At 50.7% G+C, this 22,403-nt stretch overlaps 1 protein-coding gene and 1 long non-coding RNA gene across 2 annotated transcripts in view; one reads left to right on the top strand and one right to left on the bottom strand.

Annotated features, from left to right (window-relative positions):
• Positions 1–2,171: 2,171 nt before the first annotated feature.
• Positions 2,172–13,208, bottom strand: LOC127697310 (uncharacterized). The gene is made up of 3 exons (XR_007980437.1): positions 12,651–13,208; positions 2,969–3,393; positions 2,172–2,486 (listed from the first exon to the last, which is right to left on the bottom strand). It is a non-coding gene; the product is annotated as an uncharacterized LOC127697310 (long non-coding RNA).
• Positions 13,209–15,149: 1,941 nt separating this feature from the next.
• Positions 15,150–22,403, top strand: part of Gli2 (GLI family zinc finger 2) — a 227,026-nt gene continuing 219,772 nt past the window's right edge. The window contains exon 1 of the mRNA XM_052200812.1: positions 15,150–15,505. The gene's annotated coding sequence lies outside the window, so the exon portion shown is untranslated. The remainder of the gene's footprint in view (positions 15,506–22,403) is intronic.

Below are 22,403 nucleotides of genomic sequence, written 5' to 3'. Positions count from 1 at the left end.
AGTAATAAGCCAGGGTGTGTACAAGGCTTCACATCCCAGTTTCCTTTCCTTACACAGATGTGGCACAGCTGGGTTTTACTCTGGCTGTCCTGGGGAATTCCCACACTGCTTTCTCAACTGACTGTCCACATTATATCTCTCAGCATTATGTAAGAACTCCCTCCCCATATCTCCGGCGCTTTGCTGAGCCAGCACTCTACCGTGCAGCTGTACTCTGGTACATTTGGGTGGAGTCTTGATTTCTTTTCAAGACAGAGCCTCATGTAGGCCAGGCTATCCTGGACCTTTCTGGTAGCTGAGGAGGGCCTTGAGCTCTTTCTTTGTTTAAGATTCATTTATTTATTTATTTATTTTATGTATGTATGAGTACACTGTAGCTGTATAGATGTTTGTGAGCCATCGTGTGGTTTCTGGGAATTGAACTCAGGACCTCTGCTAGCTCTGGTCCAAGGATTTATTTTTTATTATATGCAAGAACACTGTAGCTGTTCCCAGACATACCAGAAGAGGGTGTCAGATCTCATCACGGATGATTGTGAGCCACCATGTGGTCACTGGAACTTGAACTCAGGACCCTCGGAAGAGCAGTCGGTGCTCCCAACCACCGAACCATCTTTCCAGCCCCTGGCAATGAACTCTTGATCCTTCTGCTTCTGCCTGTCAAGAACTAGAATTATAGGCGCACGCCGCCATACCTGGTTTATGCAGCACTAGACAGAACCCTTTCTCTGTGTTAGGCAGGCAGTCTATCAGCTGCTCCTCATGCCCAGACTTCGGCGCGTAGATCTTTTTCCTTTGTTTTGTTTCATTATTGCTGGACAAGTGCTGTGCCGCTGGGATCAAGCATAGCCAGCCCTCTCTGTTTTAATGAACATTTCTGGACCCCTGCCTCATTGGCATGGCTTGGGCTAAGTGCTGAGCACGGGAATGAAGTGGGGACTCTTGTCACCTTCGGGGAGCTGGTCAAACCCAGAAGAGGCTGAGGGACCAGTAGGCAGCTGTCTAAGGCAGGACTCATGTTGAGGACGATGACGCCGTACGTGGAGGGTGGCAATGGAGCCCACTGGTAGATGTTTGCTTTGTGTATAGGAAGCCCTGGGTTCCATCCCCAGCACCACATAAACTGGGGTGGTCGCTCAGGAGGTAGAGACAGGAGGATTATGAGTTCAGGGTCATTATTGAGTTGGAGGGCTAGGGCTAGGGACCTGTAAGAGAGAGAGAGACAGAGACAAAGACAGAGATAGAGAGACAGAGGGGCAGAGAGATAGAGAGACAGAGAGAGACAGAGACAGAGAGACAAAGAGAAGTATCAAAGACAATGAAGGGGTAGGCACAAGGCCCTGGAGACAGGTAAAGACCACCACAGCCTAAATTGGTCGGCACCTCAGCCCCCTCAGACTTCACTGATCTTGACAGCATCCTGGCCAAGCTGATAGGATACTCGGCAAAGAGATGCAGGGGCAAGTATAGGAAGGTCTACGGTTCTGCACACTGTTTTCATGTGTGACCAACACACACACACACACAAAATCATCAGGTGTCAGATACTGCTGTCTTCCTGAGTCTCCAGCTTGGGACCGCAGCCTGTGCCCGCCTGCCTTTTCACATTTTACTAGACCAGGCAGAGATGGAACACTGGAGTTAACAGAGTTCCAGGGAAAGGCAGACCCCAGGGACCCAGATTCAAGTGTTACCTGCTCCTGTTAGATGTAGAAACTAGGGCAAGGGAGAGAACTATACTGCTCAGACCTTCCCAATGCTATAACCACTTGGTTAATGTTATTGCAAACAATAAAAGGTGGGCATTTGTTAATAGTTATTTATGAGAATTGAGATGCAGACATACTTACTGCTCCTTAGAAATATTCACATACATGAACATATGACTATGTGGGCGGGGCAGGGGCTGGAACTGATGGGGCACGCATGTACCCAGCCCTGCCTAAACACTGTAACAGCACACGCCTGTAATCCCAGCCTTCTGAAGGTGGAGGTAGGACTCTAGGAAACTCAAGGCCATTCTTGACTACACATTTTGTTCGAGGCCAGCCTAGGCTAATTGAGACCCTGTTTCAAAACCAAATGAAAAGAAAACAGAAATTAAAGATAAAACTATTCTACAACAACCTTCTTTGGATAAGTGGTATTTTACTGCTTGACAAATGGGGAAACTGAGGTAACAAGTTTTGGGTAACAAGTTACTTTGCGATGGGACCCAAGCACCTGCAGAAGTTGCCTCAATTTTAGAAGGTGTTGCTCTGGGATAGGGTGGGGAGCCCCAAGCCACAGAGGCCTCCCACATTCCATCCTTGGCTGGGACCCAGCAACAGGAACAGACAGGGAGCACCCGGGCTTGTCTGCGCCGGATCAAAGCAGAGAGCTGGAGGCTGCAGAGCCGTGGAAGGAGACGGAGCAGTCTGGCTGCCATCCTGACTTCTCGCCCCCATGACAGGTAGACCCTCTGCCTGCGTGCCCCAGAGAGGAGTCTGCGAAGGAGGGAGAGCGAAGATGATGAACTAAGTCAGGCTTCTCCAGAAGCTTCGATGCATGGCCAGAAACCCCATTTGCCCAAGCCTATGCTTTCAGGGAACTTTTAGGCGGTCTGGGAAAATCAGGGTGATCTACATTCACTTCCTGCCCTGAATACCCTGAGGACTCACATACAGGGCGCACGCATGCGCAGTTGGGAATATGGCTTCCCCCCCCCTCCCCGCACCCCCTCCTCTGCAGCTTCCCTTGACCTCACCCACTCCCTGTAGTCTTTCTGATGAACGCAGTCCGGATCCCAGGCTTTGTAACGGGAGAAAACTTAACTTCCTTGCCAAACTTCAAGGCCAGTAAAGTACACACTGGGCAGACAATCAGTGCAAGACGCCAAAAGGAGTCTATCATAAACTACCTCTGTGGAAGAGGAAGCCCCAAGAGCTAGTGTATCAAGGGCACACAGGCACTAGACCTAGACCCAGACCTCGTGTGGCGATCACAGCGTGTAGGAGCCGGTTCCCGTCGGTCATTTCCTGGGTCCTGGGAATGGAACTCGGATTGTTAGTCTTGGCTGCAGGTGCCTTTATGCCCTGAGCCAACCCTAATAGTTTTCCACACGCGCAGTAAGGAGTAGCCACAGATCTCATGGCTTAAAAGGACACAAATGTGCATCTCTACTGTCTGAGGGTCAGAAGCCGGGTGGAGACCCCACCCGAGTAACTAGTGGATCAAGCCAGTTTGGAGGCTCTGGTGGAGGCCGGCCCCTGCTCCTGGGGGCTGCTGGCAGACGCTGGTTCCTGGCAGTTCCCAGAGAGCTTTGTTTTCTTGCTGGCTGTGAAAAGGAGTGGTTTCCAGCTTCCAGAAGCTGCTGCGTTCCATAGCCCAGGGCCTTCTCTCCATCTTCAAAGCCTGCAGTGGGGTGGGGGTGGGGGTGGGGGTGGCTAAGTTGGTAACAGTGGTTGTCTCAAAAGCACAAGGACCTGACCTTGATCCTCTGAACTCACTTAAAAAGTTAGATCTGGGGGTGGGGTGGGGGGGGGGAGTGACTGCTCTTCTGAAGGTTCTGAGTTCAAATCCTATAAGTTCAAATCCTATGAGTTCAAATCCCAGCAGCCACATGCTGGCTCACAACTATCCACAATGAGATCTGACGCCCTCTTCTGATCTGTCTGAAGATAGCTACAGTATACTTAGAAATAATAAATAAATCTTTTTTTTTTTAAGTTAGATCTGTGACTGTAATTCCATTGCTGCGCCTGGAGACAGTGTATCCATGGGAATCAATGACCAGCCAGGTTAGCCTAATCGATGGGCAAGCCCCAGGTTCTAGTGAGAGACTGTCTCAAAAACTAAGGTGGGTGGCTCCTGAGGGACACCTTAGGGTGACCTCTGAGACACACATACACAAGCAACACGATGCACATAATCCTGTGTAGGCAAACACACAAGCACAGCCACGGAACCAGAACAGTTCCGAGCTTCTAGAAGCTTCTTTAATCCAAGGCCCTTCGCCCATCTTCAAAGCTAGCAGTGGCTGTGTAGACCAGTTCCCTGACCTACTGCTCATCCGTCCCTTCCACTGCAGAGACTGACTGGGCAGAGCCCGAGCTCTGCACTTCAAGGTCTCTAACTTAATTACCGCTGCAGGGTGCTTTTGTCATATCAGGAAACTACAAAGCACAGCTTTCCAGGTTCTTTGCCACCGTACAGGCCGTGCTACCAAAACCAACACAAAAGTTTCTGTGACCAAAGGAAAAGCTAAGCAAATAATTAGTCCTTCAGTAGCCAACCTGGGTGGATGCTCTATTATTTAAGTCAGGTGGTGCTCTCTCTGTGTGTCTCTCTGTCTGTTTCTGTGTGTATCTCTGTGCATCTGCTTCTGTCTGTCTCTGTGTATCTGTCTCTGTCTGTCTTTGAGGCAGGATCTCATGTAGCCCAGGCTAGCCTCAAACCTCAAACATGCAGCCAAAGATGACCCGGAACTCCTGATTCTCCTTCCTTTGCTTTTCAAGTGCTAGGATTACAAGTGTGCACCAGCAGTCCTGGTTTATAAAGTGCTGAGGGGGTGAACCTCAGGGCTTAGAGCACGCTGGCCAAGCATTCTACCAACTGGGCCACACCTCCAGCACTCGGGTCAGTTTTAATACTATTTACCTGGAAGCAGTTTCCGGTCCAACAGTTTGAGGGCTCATCCCACCAAGACTGTCACCCTTTGCCCCTGTCAGAGGAAACCTGGGTCTCCGGGACTTCCGATTGCTCAGTAAAAGTTGAGGTTCCCTCTCACTGGGTTTAATTCATTTGCTAAAAGAGGGTTGCTTTGGTGGTAAAGTACTGGACCTAGCTTGTATGGGCCTGAGTTCCATTCGCAGCACAGAAGAAAAAAAACAAAATATACATGAAACAAGCAGAGATCAGTTTGTAAGAGTGGCTCATAGAACTGTCTGGCATGTTACACACAGGGAGCTGTGGGATGTGGCACAGTTGGAGAGGGAGATCAAATGCTCTAGCACACAGGATCCCCAGAGCTACACAGAGCAGATGTGGTAGCACGCACCTGTAATCCTAGCACTGGAGTAGCAGAGGCAGGAGGATCATTCTCAACTCTACAGTGAGTTCAAGTCCAGCCTGGGCTACATGACCATGTGGCAGAAGAGGATGTCCTCTTCCTCATAGTGAGGGAGACTGAGGAAGATCAGGATCAGGGTCTCAGAATTCCCTCTAGGGGATCTATGGAAATGTCCCCAGAAATCCCATTCCCAGTAGCCCAGACCTAGGATTCTGCGTTCCCTGTCAGAGCCCCAGGCTCCTGCGCCAGCCTTCAACCCCTGTGCCTTTGAGAGACACTTACCCAGACTCTATCAGGGACCTTCTACAGGACCCAAGTCAATCCTAAGGCTTTGAGAATTAAATTTACAGACCCAAGGTTGGGCTGTGTATACGCTCTGACCACCACAGCCATGTTTGCCCACTCGCTAGCGTTTCTTCATCACCGAGACACTAGAAGTGCATGATGGGCGTCTCCCTTCTCATCTGCTTAATGCTGCCATGGCCCTCCCATGGATTTACCCATGCCAAGAAGACACGTGGCGTGATGTTCAGCAGTGGCTGCCAGCTGGACGGGCCAGGCCCTGGCATCGCAGGAGAGAAGCCTCTGGGCCTGTCTGAGAAGGCTTCCAGACGAGGTAACTGAGACCCTAAATTTCAATGACACCATTCTAAGGGTCAGGGTCCTGGATTAATAAAATATATTTTTTTAAAAGATCAAAGGGAACTGTAATGGCCGGTCTGGGTTGTCAACTGGACCTCATCTGGAATCAACTGGAACCCAAGTGCTTGGCATGGCTTGGAGGGATTTTCTTTTTTTTTTTCCCCAGTGTTTTTATTTACTTATCATTTTATGTGTGTGGCTGTTTGGCCTATGTGTATGTTTGTACACTGCAGGCATGCCTGGTGCCCACAGAGGTCCTAGGAAAACATTAAACCGGAACTGGAGGTAATTGTGAGCTTCAATGCGAGCACTGGGAAGCCAACTGGGGTCCTGTGGAAGAGCAATCAGCGCTCTTAACCTCTGGGCCATCTATCTCTCCAGCCCTAAGAGGGATTTTCTTTTTTGAACCACTGAGGTAAATCTGGACCACACCTTCTGATGGCAGCCCACATAAAAGGACACGGAAGGAAGAAGATTTTGCCTTTTTCTTTCTTTTTCTCGCTTTCATTGGCAACTTCATCTACCCTGTCGCTGAGGAATTCCTTCACAGGTGCTGGTGTCAGAACCTGCTTCTTCAGGATTCCAACACAGACTACAGATCAATCGCTCTCTAGGAATCCTCTTGGCTCTAACACCCGATTGACTGGCATTGCTGAGACATCCAGCTGCCAGATTCTTAACCCTTCTGTCAGGAGGAAGCCATTGTTGGGTTAGCCAACCACACCCTTGAGTCACCCTAAGAGATCCCCTTTTAATAGATTTATATGTACCTATTTATATTCTGCCTGACTGATACAGGAGGTGACATTCCTCCCTCCCTGTTTCTTGACTACGAACGCCATGTAACCAGTGGCCTGCCACCATCATGGTGTAGTATGAGTCAAAACACACCCTTCCTTTCTTTGCTTTTCCGATATTTTTGACAAAGCAACCCAAAAAGTACCTGATATAAATTAAAAACAAAACAAAACAAAAGTCACTTGAGAATTTCAAACATTCCCAGCATAAGGAGAGGTACAATTGTTCCCATTGGCTTTCTGTGATAACCACCAAAAGTAACTCAGGGAGAGAAGGGTTTCTTTGGCTTATACTTCCACACCTCAGCTCATCACGAAGGGAAGTAGAGCAGGAACTCCAGGCAGGAAGCTGGGAGCAGGAACTGAAGCAAAGACTGTGGAGGAGTGAGTGCTGCTTTCTTCATGACTTGCTCAAGAGTTCTTAAATAGCCCAGGACGCCCTGCCCAGGTGTGGGACTGCCCACTGTAGGCTGAGCCCTTCCCGCGTCAATCAGTAATCAAGAAAATGCTCCACAGATATGCACACAGACCGATCTGGAGATAGTTCTCCCTCTCTGTGTCTAGGTTTGTGTCAAGCTGACAAAAACTAACCAACATACATTAACCCCATGAACTCATAGATGTGGTTTCACCTCTGTGGTCACCCACACCAGGATACCCTGTGGCCTAGACGCCAACCCCCAGGTAGATCAGAGCTTTGGAAAAATAACTCCAGGCTGGGGTGTAGCTTGGCGGCAGAGCGCTGGTCTGGTGTTTGTGAGGCCCGGGGCTCTCTTCCTGTCACACAAGAACATGCTAATATCAAACTTTAATTTCCTGAGTAGCTGGGCTGACAAACCTGTGTCACTAGGACCGGGAGGTATTTTGTCTGAAACGGGAAACTTACTTTTACTGACTCTTTGGTTGATTTGGTAGTCGGTGGTGGTGGTAGTGGTGTGTGTGTGTGAGAGTGTATGCATGCGTATATAGTGTTTGTGTATGTATAATGTGTGCGTATGGCTATAGTGTGTGTATAGATAGTATGTATGCTTCTGAGTGTTGGGATTAAAGGTGTGAGCCACCATCTTGGACCAACTCCTCTGTTGTGTTGAGGTGAAGATAGAGTGGAAGACGAGCAAGTGTTTCTTTTCGCTCTTTGTCCTGGAGATGGGACTCAGGACCTTACACACGCTACCAGTGCTCACCAGGGAGGACGCCTCTTGCTTGATGCTTGACCCTCTCCCCCTCCGCCAGGCCTCAGCTCCTGTTCTGTCCTTTGATTCAGCCTAGGATCCTACCTCACAGTGCCTGCCACCCACTTAGGATGGCTCCATCTCAGTGAACCCAGTCTCAAAAGTCCTTCCCAGACAAGCCCAAAGGCCAGTCCAGCTCAGGTCCTTCTTCACAGCTGTGCCGAGAGGCTTCCTTGGTGATTTGACATCCTCGAAAGCTGACAACAGTAACTTCAAGAAAGCCATAGTTAATATGTCAATCATCATCATCATCAGTAGTTGGTCTCTGAAATCCAATGTGTATTTGCATCCAATTCTGATGTTAAATCTTCATCAACTATGTATGACCTGGGGTCGATGAGATGACTTAGACAATAAAGGGACTCCTACCAAATGCTGAGACCTGAGATATATCTTTGGGACCCATGTGGTAGGGAGAAAGACTCACAAATTGTCCTCTGACTTCTCTACTGTGCTATGACACTTGTGAAGAGTCTCCATCTCTCTCTCTCTCTCTCTCTCTCTCTCTCTCTCTCTCTCTCTCTCTCTCAGCAGCCAGTGTGCCATGGGGTGAGGAGGATTGTTTGCTTCCTGCGCTCTGGGAAGCGATCATCATGAGCAGAGGCAGGGATCCCGATGCCCCCTCCCAGGGTGTGTGTGCATAGCTCCTGACTTCTTTCTGCCCCACCCCTCCCAGGGTGTGTGCAAAGAGGCCTGACCTCTTTCTGTTAGGCCCCACCCCCTCCCAGGGATGTCACAGGGAGAAACCAACATTTTGATACTTGGGCCGTTAGCAGACACTTAATACACAGGACACAACACGCGGATTACAGGTACCGCCTCGCTATGAGTGAGTCTCATCTAGCCTAAAAACAGAGAGACCCACAGAGAACTGCCGATGGAAGAGATGCAGATGAGGGACCCTGGCCAGCAGCTGACACAACCTTCAGGCATGTGGTCACCTAACTCTTGATTATGTCAGGAGGTGGTGGTGGTGCACACCTTTAATCCTAGCACTCGGGGGTCAGGGGCAGGCAGATCTTGGTGAGTTCAAGGCCAGCCTGGTCTACAGACAGAGTTCCAGGACAGCCAGAGCTGTTACACAGAGAAACTCTGTCCCAAAATAGCCATAAACAAACAAACAGACAAAACCCCAAGCAACAATAATAAACAACAAAAGAAACTTGTTTATATTTTAATTTTTTAGGTGTTAGAGAGCTACCTCAACGGTTAAGAGCACTGACTGCTTTTCTAGAGTACTCAGGTTTGATTCCGAGCACCCGCTTGGCAGCTCACAGTTGTTGTAACTATAGTTCTAGGAAACTTAGCACCTTCTCATGGCTTCTGTGGGCACCAGGCATGCGTATGGTACAGATATGAGTGACGGCAAAGCACATACTCATAAAATAAAATATTTTATTTAAAATTTTTACTTATTGTATTTTTAGACATTTAGAGTTTTGCTATATAGTTCTGGCTGTTCTGGAACTCTCTATGTGGACCAGGCTATCCTGGAACTGACAGAAATTTGCCTGCTTCTGCCTCCTGAATGCTAGGATTAAAGGTGTGTGTACCATCATGACTAGTTAAGTTGGTTTTTTTAATTGTATGTGTTGTATGTGTCAGTGTTGGTGTGTGTGTGTGTGTGTGTGAGTGCAGGCGCTAACTGAAGTCAGAAGAGGATGTTGAATTTCCTGGAACTAGAGTTACAGGTGGTTGTGAGCTGCCTGGTGTGGGTGTGAGGAACCCTAACTCAGGTCCTCTGGAAGAGCAGTAAGTACTCTTAATTGCTGAGCCATCTCTCTAGTCCCTCTGTTGTATTTATATGGAGAATAATTCATTTACATCCCTCCGTGCCAGCCAGCCTCAAAGCCTCTGTTCCAACACTGGAACAGAGTCTAACTGTCACTTTTCTTCTCCAAAGTTGTGCGTTTCTGCCATTGCAGTCTGGGTGATATGCTTCCTGTATGGTTGTGTAACTAGCTATGATTTGGCAAATGACAGTGGACTCAGAAAACTGTAATGAAGGGCTGGCCACCGCTCAGCCAGAAGAGTGTTACATGAAGATTCTGAGTTCAATCCTCAGCACCCAGGTAAAAACCTGAACATAGCAATGTCATAGAACATGCCCTATGTTTGGGAGCCAGAGGCTGGATCCCTGGGGATTGCTGCCAGTGCAGCCTAATGGGTGGGCCCAGGTCCCAGCCGGAGACCCAGATTGAAAACACAAAGGTAGGGGTGGCCTGAAGACATGGCTCAGCAGTTGGAACATTTGTTGCTCGAGCAGAGGACCAGGTTTCCAGCACTCAACAGCAGCCTGCAATCATCTGCAACTCCAGCTCCAAAGGATCCGATACCCTCTTTTTGGCCTCCACAGGCACTACACACAACATGCTACAGACATACATGCAGGCAAAACACCCGTGCACAGAAAGTAAACATAAACAAATCTAAAAGTAACCTTTCAAAACAAACAGCCCCTCCCAAAGTAACAATAGATGGCTTCTGAGGAAAACCACTGATGTTGTATTCTTGTCTCTGGACATACAAACATATACTCTCTAAAAAAAATAGATATATCATTTTACGATGTCACAGCCATTGTAACGCTTATTTCAATGTGTTAACTTTGAGTGCTGACAATGGCCTGAAGAAACCACACTGTCAGTCATATAAAAATATATCACATATAGTACTGAGCACGGAACTCAGTAGACGGCTAGCGCAGCACTTAGGAAGTCCCAAGTTTGATCCCCAGCATGCATCACACTGTATAGTTGATGTTGCACACCTATAATTCCAGCACCCAAGGCTGCAGGCATAGAATTAGGAATTCAAGGTTATCCTCAGCTACATAGTGAGTGTGAAGGCAACGTGGGATCCTGCCTTCAAAAAGAGTTTTGTTTTGTCTTGTGTTATGTACCCACTCCCCACACTCCCACACAAATATGGGGATGGAAACATGCCTCAGAAGGCTGTGAACTGCAGACAGCTTCTCTGGGGGACAGGGTTTCACACATGCAAGATGGTATCTTAGTTAGAGGAGACAAAGTGGCCAAGCAAATTATAAAATAAAGCAGTCAATTGGGGCTTGCTTAAAGTTTTAGAGAGTTAGTCCATTATCATAATGGCACAAGCAGGGGTGGGGAGGAGAGGGGGAGAGAAGAGAGGGGGTGGAAGAGAAGGGGTAGTTGGGTGGGTTTTAAAACCTCAAAGCTCTTCCTACAAGGCCACACCCCCTAATCCTTCCCAAACAGTTCCGTTCACTGGTGCAGAAGCATCCCAGTGTCTGAGACCACAGGGCACATTCTCATTCAAATCACCAGGAAGGGCTAGAAAAGCCACTTCCCACTCTCCCAGTCCCGGCCCATCTTTCTGTGCTTCACTTCCCCAGGAGAGGCCTCTCTGCCCACACACCCCATCTGCCTTCCTCGTCTTTCGTCTTTACCCGTTTGTGGTTCCGTATGACGTATGAGTTCATGGCCTTGTGGCATAAGGAAGGAGGGAGACTGTGGGTGCTGCTCACTGTGGTGGTCGTCACGTCAGCAACGGCTACACAGAAAACTACAGAAGGAAGCTGGACCTGGCTCAAGCCCTACCCTGCTTATAAGCTCTGAGATGTGCACCTGGCGACGTCCCCGTGCCTACGAGGGCTTCCTCAGCCATGACAATGTTACGCCCCAAACCCTCTCTTCCTCGATCTGAAGCCCCCACCTTCCGGCCATCTGTAGGCAGTAGGATGTGATGTTTGCTCAGCCCAGCAAACCCCAAACACTCCACCTTTATCTCTGCTACCACCATCTTGCCAAAATAAGCCAGGAAGGTTGGGCGACGGCCTGGATTCCGGCAGGATCTGAGCTGGTCAGAGAAGTAAAACAGAGAAAAGGCAACCTCTCCGTCTGGATGCTGATTTGTTTAAATTTCTCCACAAACTTTACAACGCAAAGAAACTGACAGAGACAAGCTGGTAATGAAGTAATCAGCTGACTCCACTAATGTTCCAGCCAGGAGAAACGAGGCCTGGCTTCATAGGGCAGATATGAATGGGGTCATTAAAGGCAGCCGAGGGAGGGAGGGAGGGAGGGAGGGAGGGAGGGAGGGAGAGGGTTCACATTTGCAGTCTGTGTTCAGAAAGCTCTGCATGGGTGAAAGGAATCAGCGGGGAGGAGTGACCGTCTGATGTTCTGACTGAGGATGGTTAAAGGACAAGGCCTCCTTCAGATACTGCTTTTCATTTTCTGGTTTTTATTTACATGTATTTGTATGTAGGGGTGGGGTCCTCAATGTCACAGATGGTACATAAAGGTCAGAGGACCATGTGCTGGAGTCTGTCCTGTCTGTCACTTCTGTGAGTCCCAGCGATCCAGTCAAGTCAGAGTAGACCCATAGCCGGTGCCCTGACTCCTGACCCATCTCCTTGGCCCTTTATCCTACATGTTCCATACTGGCTTCTGTAAGGCTTTATTTATTTATTTATTTATTTATTTATTTATTTATTTATTTATTGTTTGGTTTTTTGGATTTGACTTTTTTTTTTGAGACAGGGTTTCTCTGTATAGCCTCGGCTGTCCTGGAACTCACTCTGTAGACCAGGTTGGCCTCGAACTCAGAAATCTGCCTGCCTCTGCCTCCCATAGTGCTGGGATTACAGGCGTGCACCACCAACACCCAGCTAGGTTTTTATTTTTATTCTTCTTCTTTTCTTTCTTTTCTTTTCTTTTCTTTTGTTTTTTTAAGATAGGGTCTCATTATGTGACCCTGGCTGGTCTGGAACTGGCACTGTAGACCAGGCTAGCTTCTCACTCTGAGACCTGCCTGCCTCTGGAGTCCTAGGACGAGAGGCACTTGCTGCCTCACTTAGGTTTCCTCTGAGATTGAAAGATTGAAAGAGAGTCCACCGTAAAAAGAGAGTCCATCGTATGGAGAAACTCGGAAGGCCCTGGTACTTACCAGGTCCACGAGGCCTCTCCCTGCCAGCATAAATGACAAAAGCTGAGAGTCCCTCTCAGATGAAGAAACTGAGGTGCCAAGGAGATCCTCAGACAAGCCAAGGGGCAAAGTCTCTCCACCAGACCGGCAGCCTGAAAGAAGCAGAAACCAGCTGAGCTGTCTGGAAGAGGCCGGGCCCAGCGGAGGCACCTGGAACGGACACTGTCCGGCCTGGTGAGGAGGTAGTGCACCCCAGCTCTGTGAGCTGTCACCGTGCCGGGGTGAGCTTCAGTGGGGCAGCTGTCTGCGAGTCACTCTTCTCCTGTAGGCAACTCCTCATCCATGTCCTCGTGGATGTAGCAAACCTCACTGGTGTGTGTACCGAGTCAGGCGTTGGTGGTGTCCACACTTCCGACTGTTGTGGATTCTTCCCTGGGCATGAGGGGTGGAGAAGTATATGCATGCTGCATCTCCCCAGGAAATGTTCTGTCACACCCCACCACCACCACGTATCGCCACACCCCTCCAGAAAGTTTTACATTTGAGCACATCGCCACCTCCCTGCCCCTACTCCTCTTGACTTCCAACCTGGGAAGCCTGTTTTGAGGAAAAAAAAGATGGCATCAAAACCTTGTAGCATTTTCTACATTTCCCCACTCTAGATCAAGAAGAAATTGTTGCTTCTCTCATGCGAGGGGAAGAGAAGGAAGGACGGTAAGGTAACTAGAAACGAAGAATGGGCACACAGCACTTCCCTTCTGTTAAAAGGTAAACGCCAAGGCCAGAGAGATGACCAGGCCAGCAGAGGTCCTTGCTGTGAGCCTGGGTTGGACTCTCATGAGCCTGGGTCGGACCCACATGATGGAGGGAAGGAGAGAGACAGCCCCCTTCTGCCCTGACCTCCTACTGCTGACAGAGGACTGACCTCACACCCTGACCCCGCAAAATCAATACATGGAATAAAAATGTTACAAGTAAAACTCAGGGCTTGTGTGGACCTCAGAGGAAGAGTGCCCATAGCATTTGGAAGGCCTTGGGCTATTGATAGATACTGACTTACAGAAACAAACAAATAAATAAAATTAGGGAGAGCCCACAGGGTAAATTGTGCTGTCCACCAAAAGGGATTCAATCAGTGAGTAGGATGGGCTGAGAAGAAGGACCCATCAACTAGGCAGGGGGGAATTGGTCTGGAGGTTTGGTTCTCTTGCATTTTAGAAGGAGGGGCAGGAAAGAGATGGCCCCCAGCATCCTCAGCAGGGTGCAACCATTTAACTGTACCAACCTTAGATTACTGTGGGCAAGTTTCAAAGCGACCTCAGACATCTGTCATCCCACTTTTAAAAGAAGGAGACCCTATGACAGGTTAAGTAATACAAAGGAACTAGAACACACTGGTTTCCACCAACTTCAGGGAGAAATATAAAGAAGACCGCGGGCAGCTTTCTAGGAGCAGAGCCCAGAAGAGGAGGCTGAGTCCCATGGTTTGGGAGGGCGCGGCCATTAGCCGCCTGCTTGCTTCTTGGAGTGGACAGTTCTGGCCTGTATGGAAGGCCCAGGGCTACTTAAGCAAGCGCTTTCATGCATAGCCTCATCTACACTTCGGCTTGCAACTTCAGTGAGCCTAATTCTTCCTTCTCCCTCTGTCGTTGAGTTCTGATTACTTCCAGCTGGCTGCAGCAGCTTCAGTGGAGTCTCCGAAAAAATAAAGCAACCGCCCCCCAGCCCCCCCCTCTACAAAACATATGCAGCGAGCCTAAGTAAAGCTGGCGTCATTTGTCGCCGGCGTGCTCTCAGATGGCGGCGTGAGCGAGCCGTGGCGAGGGGCGCCTTGGACCCCGGGCACCTGCACCAGCTGCCCGGGCGAAAAGGGCCTGCATGAAGCCAGTCTTGCTTCCCAGCCCACGTGTCTTCCCCTCTGCTAAGGCACACGGAGGATCCGGGAGTTTTGGGAACAACCGGCGGAGGACTGAGGGGGCTGGGAAGAAAGGGGGAGTTCAGATATTGAAACCAGCAGTCGCAGCGCCCGAGCTCCGGAGCTCATCTGACTTGAGTTAGCAACCCCCCACCCCGGCGCCTTAGAAAAAGTGTTTGAGACTGGCGTGTGCTCCCGTAGCTGGAACTTTCCGGTAGGGGTGCTTTACTTCCTCCGAAGGGGGTTGGAAGAATCTGCGACATTCCCAGCTCCTCTCCTCCGGAGTAGCGTCTGGGTCGTCACCCCCGCCCCCACTCCCTAGCTCCTAGGGTTCTCTGCTCCCCAGTTGGAACTTTCCAGGAGGGGTGCTTTCCTTGCTGGAGCTGAGGTGGAGGAAAGTCTGTGTTTGCCCCCTTGGCTATCCCCCTCCAGGGTGGTGTCCCCACCCCCACCCCCGCATCCTCAGAGGCGGGGTGCACGCGGCGGGGGCGGGCAAGCTAAGGACGCGACCATCAGGGTGTGCCCAAGCTCGGCGCGCGGGGGCGCTGCGCCATCCCGGAGACGCTGATGGATTGCAGGAGTGCCGGCGTTCGCCAGCCGAGGCAGCACCGCTCCGCGGACTTTTTTTCAAACTCCTCTCATCAATGAGACTTCGAGGAGGAGCGGGAGGCGGCGGCGGCGGCTACAGAGGACGCGGAGGAAGGCGAGGAGGAGCCAGAGGAAGGAGCGCGGGCCGTGCGTAGCATCGCAGCCGCCCGGAGCGGCTGGCCTGGTGTCCTTAGGGACTGCCGGGGTCCCCCGCCCGCCTTGGTCCCCTCCTCTGCCTGGCCAGCCCCGCCCCGGCGGCCGGAGCCCCCGCACTCGGTAGCCCCACTCCAGCCAAGTTGGGATGGGGCCCTGCAACCACTGCCCGGAGCCCGAGCGGCCACCTGCGTGCTAGAGGCAAACTTTTGTCTCCTCGGTAAAGTTGCATTGGCCTCCCCACCCCCTTTTTTCTTTTCTTTTCTTTCTTTCTTTCTTTTTTTTTTTTTTCCTCCCCTTACTCTTGGTGGCGAAGCACTTCGTAGCCTGGCCAGCTTCGGCTGAGATGCTGTGCGATCTTCAGAGTGTCTCTCGGCCGCTTACCGGGATCGAGATCATGACACTGATTTTAAGGGGGCGGTCAGAGAGGGCAACCCTGATTATTGCTCTGGTCCAGCAGCGGCAGGGCTTAAGGAGGATCTTGGGGATCAGAACTCGTGGTCGGGGTCGATTTTATTACCTCTGCCCTCCACTTGAGGGGAAGTGCTTCTTGGTCTTGGGTTGCTCGGGTCTTTGACCGGTGACGGTGACACCGCTAGGAGCCTGGAACTGTTTGGGGGCGACGTGGGGGCTGGGGTGCGCCGGAGCTCCCTTAGATGGGCAGCTGGGAGCGTGCCTCTAGGACTGTAGGACTGTGCGGTGTGCTGCAGCCACTTGGAAACTTGCAACTTCACTTTGCGCTGCGAGTCCGCGTCCCGGAGCCCAGCCTTTTCTTTCTCCCTCTCTCCTTCCTCCCCCCCTCGCTGAACCCTGTTGCCCCTTCCCCCTCCCCCCGCCACCCGCCGCCAGTCTCTGAACCTCGGTTCTGGCTTCCTTACCTTTCTCTCTTACCCTAGGTCTCCAGATCCCCTTGACTTCCCGAAGGGATCCACGCGTAATCCTTCGCCGAGGGATCGGTTCCCCCTATTCCTTGCTTTCATCCTAGCCCCCACTTAACACCCCCCCCCAGCAATCTCTCAACAAGTATATTTGCTGAGGAATTTGAAAAATCCACTACTGCAACTTGATCTGTGTGTGATGGATGAGGAGCGGCGCGGACAGAGTTGGGCGCCAATCCTATTAAGGGTTTAGAGAGAGGGGAGCGTTTTTTTTTTTTTCCTCCGGGATTGGGGGTTGGGGGAGGGACCTTGTGCTTGAGTGAGTTCGAGAGGGCTCCCGCCGCGCCAGGAGCTGCAAGTCCACCCAACTGGGCTCCTTTTCAGCCCGGGCAGCAATTGGCTCTCTTTTCCTAGGAAATCTGACTTTAAGAGCTCGAGGACGCTAAGGATGGAGCCTTTGCGCTTCACCTCGAGTGACCTGGCCAGAGAGACACAAGGAGTTTGTGGGGATCCCCCCCCCCCCAGGGCGCCTCTCCTTCCAGGCTCTCTTTTTTGTGTAACTGTCCTGTGGTTCCCAGAGCAGATCCCAGTTGGAGCAGGGGTGGGAGAGACTTCTCTTGGTCGTCTCGTCCTTCAGAGGCGGGGAAGGGATGGGTTCTGTACCTCTCTGTCCCCCAGTTGGGGCATCCTTCATCTTGCTGTTCGGTGGCCGCACGATGTCCTGGGCCCCTTGCCCCTCCGCCCTCGCTGGGCGTGTGAAGGTTTAATCCCCACAGCTTCAGATAAAGGGAACAGTTGTAAAACGCTCATATGCTGTTTGCAGACGAGGCTCTGGGGGATGTTGGAGAATTTGAAAGTAAACGTTTCCCTCGCAAGCTGCATAAAATAGTGTTTAAACAAATATTGTATTGGCATGCTCCGGGGGCTCGGTGCCAAGAAAGAAAAGTAAATAAACTGTGAAATCCAAAATATACAGCACGGGGGGATAGCGGGCGGAATAGACAGGCTTGTCACAAGTCTCTCTGATGTTATCTGTTTGTTCTAGCCACCTCTCCGTCGAGCCCCCTCCCCGCCCATTTCCTCACCTTGGCTGCGGTTTCCTTTTTGAGTAGGCTTCCGTGTGTCGGGGGGGGGGGGGGGGGACTAGCCCCTTCCAGAGCTCAGGCGGTCTGGAATGGGGGAAGGAATACATTGTGTTCCTACCTGGGTTGGCCTCCCCAGCTAGGGAGACACATTCTGGATGCTTGCTTGCATTGAGTTTTGAGGCTCCTGCCTTCTCCCAGCTTCTGTTCTATCCTGGGCACGAATCCCAGAAGGTCTAATCTAAACCGCACAGACCCTCCTGCTACAGGCTTCGCTTCTAGAGCCTCTAAGTCGTGCTTTCGCTTTCTTTCTCTGACTAGTTGCTTCTCCCCAGAGGGTTCCCAGAGTTGGGAACGGCCTCTTCCGGATACAGCTTCCACTCTGGTGGTATCTGCTGTGTGGAAAGCTCACCTGAGGAACTTCAACGTTACATATTTAGGAAGACTTAGGATGTCATGAGGTGTTTCCTGATTCTAGGGGGCTTAGAGTCACACAGAAGAAGGCTCTCTCTGCAGCAGTGAGCCCTGTAGGGGGTCCACTCTTGCCTCTGTCCTGCGTCTGGGGACGAGGCGGATGGGAAGCAGACATCTTCCTATAACCAGGGCTGGGCTCAGCTATGAACTAACTGGGACTGGGATTGATGCATCTGTTTCTGTGCTTAGGTGGGAACTGAGATGGTGGGAATATGCACAGAATTCAGGCCCACTGAGGTCTTCTCCCAAATTCAAGCCAGGCCTGGAAGGAGGGCCACCTTGAAGTGTGTATGGAGTTAGCCGTGATGCTTTGCTTTCTCGAGAAGATCCTCGGCCTTGCAGGCTTGGGAGAACATTGAGCACTGAGCTATGAGAGAGGGTGTGCTTTGGAGTTGCTTAGTGGTAAGAGTGTGTGTGTGTGTGTGTGTGTTTACTGGTCACAAGCTCATCCATCTCCTAGCTGCTGTGGAGGTCTCAGGGGCTGTGTCCTGTAGCTGGCTTGTTTGCACTGCAGCCCGAAAGATACACAAATACTTCACTCTTTTTTGTACTTCTACAAGAGCCCTGTACACAGTGCAGCCCCTGGGGCTGGATTAGTGAATCCGGGACAGTCTGCAAGCAGGCAGACAAAATTGGATATTTGCCTACACTAAGTACCCTTCTTTCCTCGGCATTCCGCTCCGGGAAAACTTCAGTGCCCAGACACTAGCCAGTCCCTTTAAACGAGACCATGAGGTTGTTGTGTGCACTGTGAATGCGGCTGTGACCCCCTCAGACCCAGCTGGCTTGTTAAAAGCTCAAAAACTAGATGCTTGTGGGTGCAGCTGGCCTTTGCTGCTGCAAACCGCAAGGGAACAGGGTGGGGCCGCTTGCCCCTTGTCTTGAGGCTGGGGGTCGCTGGTGGGAGGTCTACCTGTACAGTGCCGGTTAACTGGTACATCAGGGGCCACAGGCCAGGGGGACCTCACTGTGGACAGCTGCAGCTGCTGGGCTGGGGCCCTTGGAACGGGAACCCCAGGGAAGCCGCTCTGCCCTTTCTTCCTTTCAGTAAGCATCAGAGGCAGGGGCATGTGGAGAATGCCAAGTAAAGTCTGTGTTCTCGGATGCTAGGACATCAGGAGGGGCAGAATCCGAGGCTGGTAGCCAGACTACCCAGATATTTAGTGCCCAGCCTGCTCTCATTTTTAAAGAATGTGGGGGGAAGAGAATGAACCCCCCTGGCATCGTTTGCTAATAGCTATGGACTGAGGTTAGCAGCACTGGCTGTTATCTGACAGATAGGACCCTAGAATAAAGGAGGCCGCCTTCTCTAGGATCCTGTGGCTTTCAAGTAAACACAGGGCCATACTCAGTACTAATCATTTTTCAAATCTGAGGGCTTGCGGAAAATGTAAAGGACTTAGAAAACGAAAACTTTGGTCATTGCTTTTAGGTTTTTGAGGGTGACAAAAGTGTCACTTTTAAAATACATACATATTTTAAATCCTGGGAAAACACGGGGAGATGACCTCTCTCTTGGTGAGGCTTACTGTCCTGAATTCTTCCAACAACTGAAGAAGTCATGTTTCTACTTAGAGTTTCCTTCTGGCTTGTTACATAACATACATGTGCCGGGAAATAACTCTCTTAAGATGTGACCAGACAGTACCCATTAATTTTTTTTTCTTTTTTTTGAGACTTGGGTTTAAATAGAATGAATTAATTTTTCTTTCCTTTCTTTTCTTCTTTCTTTCTTTCTTTCTTTCTTTCTTTCTTTCTTTCTTTCTTTCTTTTTTTGGTGTGTGTTTCGCATGTGTGTCTTTTTAAAAGGCAGGTTTCTGGGAAGTGTGTTTTAACTGAGTGCTGGGTTTCAACATTAGCATAAGAAAACCACTTTTAGTGCTTTGGTTATTGTCTTGAATTCGGAGTTGGTCCTAAGGGGAGGCGGCCGAGAAGGTGCCGGCCCATTGAGATTCTTCCTGCAGCTCCTGCTCCTTTGCTGCCTGCGGATCTGGGATCAGATAACACTTTTATCTTCCCTTTTCCCAATTCTCTACCCTTTTTAAATTCGGCCACTTTTGTCCTCGTTTATTGACTGCTTTTGTCTCTGCGAATCTGTGGAAAATTTAATGAACCCAAAGCCAGCAAATGAAATAAAGAGAACTTTTTAATTCATTAGCAGAGGACTAGGATTGAATCACCTCTTTGGGTGCAGAGGGTCCCAGTAAACTCAGGAAGGCCAGAGGGTGGCCCAGCTACAGACTGGATTCCCACCCAGGAGAGCGTGAAACTCGGGTCTCAGAGGCCAGCCGCCAGCCTTGCTGCAGCCCCCAGCCTTTTCCTCCAGGATCCAGGCTCTGAGGGGTTGGCATGGGTGGAGGAGAGACAGCCTCACAGCCTGTCTCTGCCCTCAGCTTTCCCTGGGACACAGTTAAGTATCTCCCTACCTCTAGACCTGGCTTTCACCCTGTAATTAGGCAAAGCCCCGGGTGTGATTAAGGCTGCTGACTTGGCGGGGCTTGGAGTCCTTTTTCTGTAGGAGGGTGAACTCTTGCTCTTTCCCCATCTTACTCGGCCCTCATACCTCTGGGCTGCTGGGTGTCTCATTCTTTCTTCCCTTTTTTTTCCCCGTCCCTCCTTCCCTCCTCTTCTCCCTCTTTCCCTCCCTCCGATCCCTTCTGTCCTTTTCTCCCCTTCCTAACTTCCTCTCTCTTTTCCCCGGATCATTCCTTTTCTTCTTCCTGTCTCCACTTTCTTCTTCTCCCCTGCCCCCTTCCCATCCCCTCCTCTCCTCTCCTGCTCCTCTTTGTCTCTCCCTCCTCCGCCCCGCCCCATCCCGTCCGGCCCCGCCCCTCCGAGGCTCCGCCGTCCCGGTGGGGCCGCGCGAGCCGCGTGTCCGGGCGGCGCCGAGCGCGCCCCGTCCGGGGGAACATTCCGTGCCCGAGCGCCCGCGGCCTCCCACCTGCGCGCCTGCCCGCTCCGCGCGCGCAAACAATGGCCACATTGTTGTGGCGGGTGGCGGGAGCCGCCGGGGACCCTGCTCGTGGCCGGGTAGGAAGAAGGCCAGAGGGCCAAGTCGTGGCGCCCGCCTGGGGCACAGTGCCCACCTGCCCAGGACCGACACGGTGTCCCTAACCTCCCTGCGCCTGGGTCTCTCCTTCCTCATGCCTCCCGCAGATGCTGAAGTTTAGAGAACCGGAGCCTTTGATGAGGGAGAGAGAGATCAGGTTGCTAAACTTTCGGTGGTGTTTGAAACTTTCCTTAAGACATCAGCCATGTGTAGCTCACAAGGCCCCAGAGCTGGGAAGGAACGGGCGCCTCTCGGGGCCATGCCTGTTCATTCTGACCTCTCAGCTTGCAGAAAAAGATCTTTGAACACTTAGGACGGAATGTTTAAAAGAACATCGTGCAGGGCCCCGCATAGGCCCCTTTCAGCCCCTGCTTAGCGCCCTGTCTTTGTGCCTTGGACAATGAAATAAGTCAGGCCGTCTTTGGAGCCTCATTTATAAGAAACTGTAAGGGCCGCTCAAGTACACTTGTGCTAAGTTGAATTGATTGAAGTTTAATGGCGGTTAGTGGCGATGAATGGTAATGATTTTCCAGCGTATCTTAGGCATACTTGACATTAATAACTGGAGTGTGTGTTGTGTACAGGAAGCTAAGCCCCCCTCGATCCGAGACACACACACACACACACACACACACACACACACACACACACACACACGAGGCAGTTGCTTTATTCATTTTACTGCATGCCAGTCCATTCCTCAGATCCTTTCCCTTCTTGCTAGATTGCAGTTGCTTAGATGATTTACACACACACACACATACACACACACACACACACCACACCACACCACACCACACCACACCAAAAAATGGTAGAAAGGAGGAAAGAAAAATCTTTCTCCATTGAGTGTGTACATCATGTCAGCATAAATTTGAGCTTGGGATTTTTTTTTTTCAATTCTTACATAAATCAGCTTCTAATATACAGAATGTGATGAGTTTGTTTTAGATGGCATCATGAATTAATGGTATGCAAATCGAAGCTTTGCAGGTGGAATGATTTACTTAATAATTTCAACTTCTAATATTTAGGCTTATTCATTATGCTGGGAGTTTTAAAAAAAAAGGTCCATATTTTAAATCGAAGATGGGGAGATTCGTATGCAAGTGTTTGCAGTGCGAGACTGGAAACAGGGCCTTAATTTGTTACTTTTTTTGGAGAATCTGTAATTGACCAAACATTGGCCTAAGGAGCTGGGGATAGACCCAGTGTGGTCTCGGGGGAAGACACACAAACACACTGGGGGAACTTGAAGTGTGGAGACCAGGAGTGTGGCTACGGTGATGCTGGCAGGGAGCAGGGTTGTGTGGCACGGGTGCCGATGCCTCTGTGGGACTGAAGAGCTGATCATTAAGTACTTGACTAAGAGGTGGCTGTGCTGTGGAAACCTGGGCCTGAGGACCACCCAGGCCATTCATGGGATTTCGTTTCCTACACGGGGTGTTTGCCTTGTGGACAAGTGTTGGCGGAGAGAAAAGTGGTAGACGGAAGGACTTTGTAGAGAGATCAGGTCCAACCGTTTGTGTTGCCCTGGGGAAGAGAAGACCAAGACACACCACGGCTGGGTGACGTGCCCACGTTCCTTTCCTCATTGCTTCGACCCGAATACACGCAACTGAAGGAAGGAGGGTT

This window comes from Apodemus sylvaticus, chromosome 12, assembly GCF_947179515.1.
Source record: "Apodemus sylvaticus chromosome 12, mApoSyl1.1, whole genome shotgun sequence".
NCBI lineage: Eukaryota > Metazoa > Chordata > Mammalia > Rodentia > Muridae > Apodemus > Apodemus sylvaticus.
This window is presented reverse-complemented; position numbering and strand designations above follow the sequence as displayed.